The 7061-nt window shown below is 48.2% G+C and overlaps 1 protein-coding gene across 1 annotated transcript in view; it reads right to left on the bottom strand.

The window, feature by feature from the left end:
* LOC143291119 (uncharacterized) overlaps nucleotides 1-7061 on the bottom strand; it is an 80890-nt gene that overhangs the window by 56010 nt on the left and 17819 nt on the right. The window lies entirely within an intron of this gene.

Raw genomic sequence — 7061 nt, 5'->3', positions numbered from 1 at the left:
GAGGGGGGGGGGGGGGGGGGGGGGAATGCCAAGCGAGCTGCAGGGAGACAGATAGACAGACAGACATTCAGACATTCAGACAGACAGCCTTATCGTCGCCAAGACTGGTGGTACAGGGTGGTGATCATGTCTCCGTGAGACACGAACACATGCCACGCCTGCACACTTCACAGAGAGCCCTTCTTCATTCCTTCTCCCCGCCTCCGCGTCCTCACACACAATGACACGTCACTCGCTCACTCACTCACTCTCACTCACTCACTCACTGTCGCCCGCTTCAATCCGCAAAGGAGGGCCACACCAAAGCAGAAAAGAAATTACCTATAAAGCGAAATTGTATTGTATTGTGTTGTGTTGTGTTGTGCTGTGTTGTGTTGCATGCTGCACACAGGGCCTTGTGGTTCTATCGTGAGACTGTCTCAGATGGGAACCACTGAAAATGTGTCTTCACTGCATCAGCAACAAAGCGATATTGTACTGAACTGTGTTGTATTGTACTGCATTGTATTGCATCGTATTGCATTGCGGTATTTTTAACACAACGATTTTTGTTGTTGTTGTTGTTCTTGTCAACAAAGTGGACTTTTCAACAGAATCTTGTCAGGAACAGCCTTTTTGTTGCCATGGTTCATCGCACGTGCGTTAATTAAGTGCATGCTTCACACAATGAAGGGCTTTAGTTTTATCGTCTCAGATGGAAACAAACCACTGAAAATGGTCTTCATACTCACAGCATCAGCAGCTAACGTTCGTGCCAGCATCTAACTAGAAAAAAAAAAAAATGCATGGAGAGCTCTCAGAACATCGCTTAATTAAAGGCACACACGCTACTACGTGGACTTTTCGATTTCCATACAAATATGACGAGACTGAATGAGAAAGGACCCAGTCATAATAAACATCCTGTGTGCGAGTGTGTGTGTGCGTGTACGTGTGTGAGAGAGAGTGAGTGTGTGTGTGTATGTGTGTGTGTGCGCGTGCGTGTGCGTGTGTTATGTGCGCGTGCGTGTGACTGAAAAAAAAAGATGATGAATATATTATGCACCCATTCACGTGTTCGTGCGTGTGCTAATGTTTAATCTTGGCCAATCCCCTCTGTAGTGACGGGCGCCAGAGGACAAACAAGCCAAGCTGCAACGAGGGGTGACTTATCAGGACCCCACTTCCGCTCTACACTCCTCCTCCTCCCCCCCCTCGCCCACACTCACCACTCCAGTGCTCTCTCTCTCCCACCCCACCCCTCTTCTCTCTCTCTCTCTCCCCTCTTCTCTCTCTCAGATAAACAGCGCCCTCAATACAACACAGCGCAGTTAATTGTGGGCCCTGTCTTGTCATGACAGCCAGGCCTCTTCCCCTCACACGTTACGCTATGGGCCAGCCACAGATAAATAAAAAGGACCGCTTTCTTCTCCTCAGCTCTCTCTCTCTCTCTCTCTCTCTCTCTCGCCCGTCCTTCCCACCATACAACGTCACCGACATGATTCAACACGCAATAATGCTATGTGTCGCTCAAGTGGTGTCAGTCAACGCAGCGCCCACGTTAAAGTACCGAGCTCAGTTCACTAACCAATAACAACAAATAAAAATAAATAACCTGTTGAGTTTGTTGGTGTGTTGTTATTTTTTCTTATTTTACGCGCAAAATGCTTACTACTACAACTGATTTGGAGTTTCCGAGTCCATAATCATTATTCTTTCGGAATTCCAGTTGCTTCAATGACCGTGAGGTCTTGCAAGACTGTTGTTAAAAATAGGTTCCAACAGCCTGAAATCTGTTCGTGGACTTTGCTCAACCTCCCCCCCCCCCCCCCCCCCCCCACCCGCACAACCCCCACCCCCCAATGTAAGGCTATTCTTAAGCTTGGAAACGACACTTTCGTCTCTCGGACGATGTAACCTTTAACGAAACTGTGCGCTGGGTTTTGATATTCTTAACAAAATACAAGTCACGAATAATATCATTTACTTCATATTCACTGTCAGACTGGCAAACAAAAATTCTTTTTGGAGCCAATGTCATTCAGTTATTCAAAAAAATTCACGTGCGCTTTTTTCAGATTTTTTTTCCTTCTTCTTCTTCTTTTTTCTTCTTTAAAAGAACAGTCTCGCCACTCTTGTCACAATCCCTTCTTTCTTTTACCCGTGACTACAGTCTCCGATGATTACAGTGCACACAGCGAACATAATACTACTAATTCTTTCTTACTATAATACCAGGACAGAGAACCGTCTTCACAGTTTCTATGTACAGGGGGTGGGGGTGTGCGGGGTGGGACCCCCCCCCCCCCCCCCCCCCCCCCCCCCCCCCCCCCTGCTTTAGGCTCTAGAACCTCCTTCTCTCATTCCAACACCTTCAGACTTTGCTCACCAGAGTGGATCATCAGCGTCCACGGCCACGCTCTTGTGAGCAAGCTGCTTGTTTTGCACAGGCCTGTGCAATGATGGGTGACACTCTTAAGTTCCCTGAGCGCCCCCACCCCACCCCACCCCCACCCTCCGGCCACCGCACCCCTCCCTAAACATCTCATTTCCAACACTGGTGTGACTATGCTGGTAAAGAGGTGAGAGTGAGAAGGAAAAGGGGAGGGGGAACCCCCCACCTACCTCCCCTCCCACCCCCCACCCCCGCTTTTTCTTCTTCTTCCTTCGTGGGCTTCGACTCCCACATTCACTCACATACACTGTACCAGTGGGCTGTATTTATATTATAAATACGCATGACCGTTTTCACCGCGCCATATAGGCCGCCACACTCCGTTTTCTGAGGTTGAAAAAAAAAATCAAAGGGTGACCAAAGCGCACACAGGGAAAGAGAAAATAAAAATAACAGCCACAACGAAAACAACAACAGAACGTAACAAAAGAAAGCGCATGACAAGTAAGTATCTGAAAACCCAGATGAAGGAGGGGGAAGGAAAATCCGTGATATTTTCGTCGCCCCCCTCAGGATATTCACAAGACAGAAGGGGGAAGTGGCCACTGGCGAAAGAGGAGGGCACAAAATGAAAGATGAAAAATACAAAAAAGGTTAAAACAACATTATAAAAGAAATAAGACTGTGACTAATTCATTATTTCCATATCTCTAATTTCTTTTTTCTTTCTTTTTCTCTCCCCCCCCCTTCCCCTCTCCCCCCCTGCCCCCCCACAACAAAGCAACCATGATCTGCTCTGACACATGACTGACAGAAAATCTCCACACAATCCTCTCCTTACCCTCCCTAGACCCCCCCCCCCAACCCCTCTCCGCCCGCTAACCACAACCCGCACCCCCTCCCCCCACACACTCATCTTTTGCCAAGTCAACTTTCCTCTCCTCTCAACAAAGCTAAACACACACACACACACACACACACACCTCCTTCCCCCCCGCATCTCTCTCTCTCTCGCTCTCTCTGTGTGCCCCCACTTTCTGTCCGTTCGTTTACAGGTCTGTCTCCCCTTGCCCTCTTGCTCTCTCTCTCTCTCTCCTGTTCGCCAACCCCATTTAAGGGCAGCCATCATTTTAGCCAAAAATATACATCTCTAGTTTAACCAGGACTGGTTTGCTCCAATTCTGTCGTATGATCATCTAGCAGACAGACGCGATTTGAACCTCGGCTCATAAAAGAGAGAGAGATAATGGCAAAAAATAAAACATATTTATAAGTAATTTCAATCCATCCAATCACGTGTACATTGTACACATGCGGATGAACACATACGAGACACAATGACTACCCACATAAAATACAAATTTCATTACGTATATAATAATTTCTCTTATCTCTGTCCCTGACAGACAGACAGACCAACAGACACAGGCAGAGAGAATAATTCACACACATACAACCTAAAACAAGTGAAACATGTACACACAGACATGTATGTATACACATATATTGAGGGGGAAAGAGAGGAGTACTACAAGGGTGGACAGAAGACAGCTGAAGGTGACAGTGAAGTGAAAGAGAGAAAGGGGGGGGGGGGGGGGGGGCAAAGGGAGAGAGAGAGAGAGAGAGAGAGAGAGAGAGAGAGAGAGAGAGAGAGAGATCTATGCAAACGAATAAATCAGCATAACAAATACATTCACTGACGGAAACATGAATGGACATTTTACACACACACACACACACACACACACACACACAATGAAGGGATTACGGAAGGGAGGGAGTCAGGTGGGGGAAGGGGGGGGGTGAGAGCAAGAGGGAAGGGAACAAGAGAACGGGAGAACAATGACAAAAAGGTGAAGAAGTAAAAAAAAGGACAAAATGTCACTTGGTGATTAATAAATGCCAACTGTTGGAGAAATAAATCATTCACTTACCCCCCACCACCATCCCCTCCTACCCCACCGGGCCATGCACCCAGGCACCTCGACCCTCTTCTCCCATCCCCCCCCCCCCACCACCACCACTTTCCTCCTCACCCCCCACCACCATCCCTCCCTCTCTCTCTTTAATTCTACCCTCACAGCTATAAGCAACCCTTACCACAACTCCTCCCTCCGCCACACCAGAAGACCAAAGAAGTTGTCCTTTTAATGAGACTCCAGCCGTTTTTCAACCGCAGCTCATCATTCACTCCACCTCCTCCTCACCCCCCAACACACACGTGCAAACGACCCCCTGCTCCCTTTAGGAACCCTCCAACATTCCCCCGGTTCCCTCCCTTTCCCTAGAGGCCGCTGTGTAGTAGTAGTAGTAGTGGTGGAGAAGGAGGACGAAGCAGCTCTTTCTTAGACTCAGAGTCTTTAAGTACTCTGCAACAGAGACAGATCTATGGATGCTCAAAAATCTGCCAGCACTCCACTGTCGAGTTCATCCACCACTTGTCTTTACTTCTCGCAAGCTGTGGAACTGGAAGGAAGCCTGGTATAGACAGCCAGCAAACAGAACGTAAAGCAAGAGGTGGAGGAGGAGGAGGAGGAGGTGGAGGAGGAGGAGGAGGAGGAGGAAGCGCTATTCACTGACACCCACAATGTAATGTGGGGGTGGGGGTAGGGGAGAGAACTGGAGTCGACCGTGCAGGATGAAGGAACAGCAGATGTTCAGTAGGAACACACGCGTGCACGCGTTGTGGTAAACACGCATACACTTGAACAACCGCGCACACACGAGCATGTATACACACGAACACATGCGCGCGCGCGCAACACAGGACGAGCATTAAAAAAAAAAATCAAAACTCTAGCATGAGTGAATGCATACAGGCAAGAACACACAAAGCATAAAACTTAAACACACACACACACACATGTCTACATCCCAAGCAAGTCGATTCTTTCTTGCCCGTTTCAACAGGCTGGCAGGAAGCCTCAATTGAGGAGAAAAAAATAAATATACAAAAAAAAGAAAAAGAAAAAAAAAGGGGGGGGGGGGGGGGGGGGGCACGGAGTAAAAATCCGCGCTTGTCAAAACAAAGACTGTTTTCACCATCCTGACATCATCATTTTGATGCTCTTCACTGACTCTGCACTTTGTCCTCAACCAACTAACCAACCACCTTCCCCCCCCCACCCCCTCTTCCTCCATCCCTCCCTCCTTTCACAAAATGGACAGTTCATCAGAAAGAGTTATAACTGGAAATGCGACTGACAGTGATATCATAATGATTGTTCCAGAATGCTTTGCTCATAAATCAAATCAAAATGAACGAACAGTAAGGAAAGTATGCATACTAATGGCACACGTTCATTACACAAGGCCCTAGTTTAAACTACGCACTATCATGCTCAGCTGAGTCGACTAACTGTTGACAAGAAGTAAAAGTTTTCAATACGCTTTTCTGTCAGAATAATTTTGTATCCATGGATGATACAGTTAGTCGTACACGACCATGACCATAACCATAAGAACAGCAGATGTCCTGACAATATGAGAACTGAGAGTAGAGGCTGTATTACCGTTCAAATGAGCTGGTCTTGCACACAAACAAAAACAGACAAACAAACAAACAAAAATCCTGCATTAACTGTTCTTATAATTTACGACGTACGTATCGTATCGACTATCCCCTTCACAAGGAGTCATGGCCAACGCTTTTGTTGCGTTCAGAGTTTCAGACCACTAGACACGAGAGAGAGAGAGAGAGAGAGAGAGAGGACACCCATGTTTTTGTCACGGACAGCGCAGTGACCTGGCCTGACCTGACACGTGACTGACACCCCCTCTTCTCGTTCCCCCTTCTCTTCCTGTGTCTCTCCTCCCTCCCTCCATCCCTCCTCCTTTCTCCTCTCCCTCCCGTCTCTTTCTTCCTGTGTGTCTTCCTAACCCCTCCCCCCCCCTTTCTCCCTCCCTGCTAAAAACATCACAAAAGGCTCCACGCTCTCTATTTCTTTTCGGTCTGTTCTCTCTCTCTCTCTCTCTCATTTGCCGGAAGCCAGAACAGAAAGATTTTTTCACTTCTTTCCCCTGAGCGTTTCTCTCTCTCTCCCCCCCCTCCTCCCCAACACATCGAGTATCATGCGTGTACGCTCTCTGTCTGTCTGTCTGACTGTCTCTCTATACGTCTGTCTGTCTGTCTCTAAGTCTAACCTTATATGGCAGAAGATATTTTTTCTGTCTTTCCCAAAGTTCCTCTTCACCCACAAACATACTGTGTAACAAAAGTGCTCTCTCTCTCTCTCTCTAACACACACACACACACACACACACACACACACACACACACCGCGACAGAATGAAGAGAAGGCAGCCCAAAGAAAGAAGGTGGGCTAAAACGGGACAAAGGGGTTTCAGAAGCCATAATGACACTGGACATGACCAGCATAAACAGTGAAGATTGGTTTGGGGGGGCCCCCCTTCTCCTACCCCCCCCCCCCCCCCCCCAAGACCCCCCCAACCCTCCTCCAGTCCCTATCCCCGCCCCCTCCCCCCCACCCCCCAACAACCTCCCACTCCCTGGAAAATAACTGGCCTGCCCACCACCACCACCACACTACTCTTTACGACCTTATCCCCCCTTCACCCAACTTCTCTCTCTCTCTCTCTCTCTCTCTCACACACACACACACACACAGAGTGTATGCACACATCGCACTGTAAATCTCTCCACCCACCCCACCCCCACTCCCAACAC

Source organism: Babylonia areolata, chromosome 16 (genome assembly GCF_041734735.1).
Source record: "Babylonia areolata isolate BAREFJ2019XMU chromosome 16, ASM4173473v1, whole genome shotgun sequence".
Classification (NCBI taxonomy): domain Eukaryota; kingdom Metazoa; phylum Mollusca; class Gastropoda; order Neogastropoda; family Buccinidae; genus Babylonia; species Babylonia areolata.
Note: the sequence above shows the minus strand (reverse complement) of the source record. Positions and strands in the feature narration are given on the sequence as shown.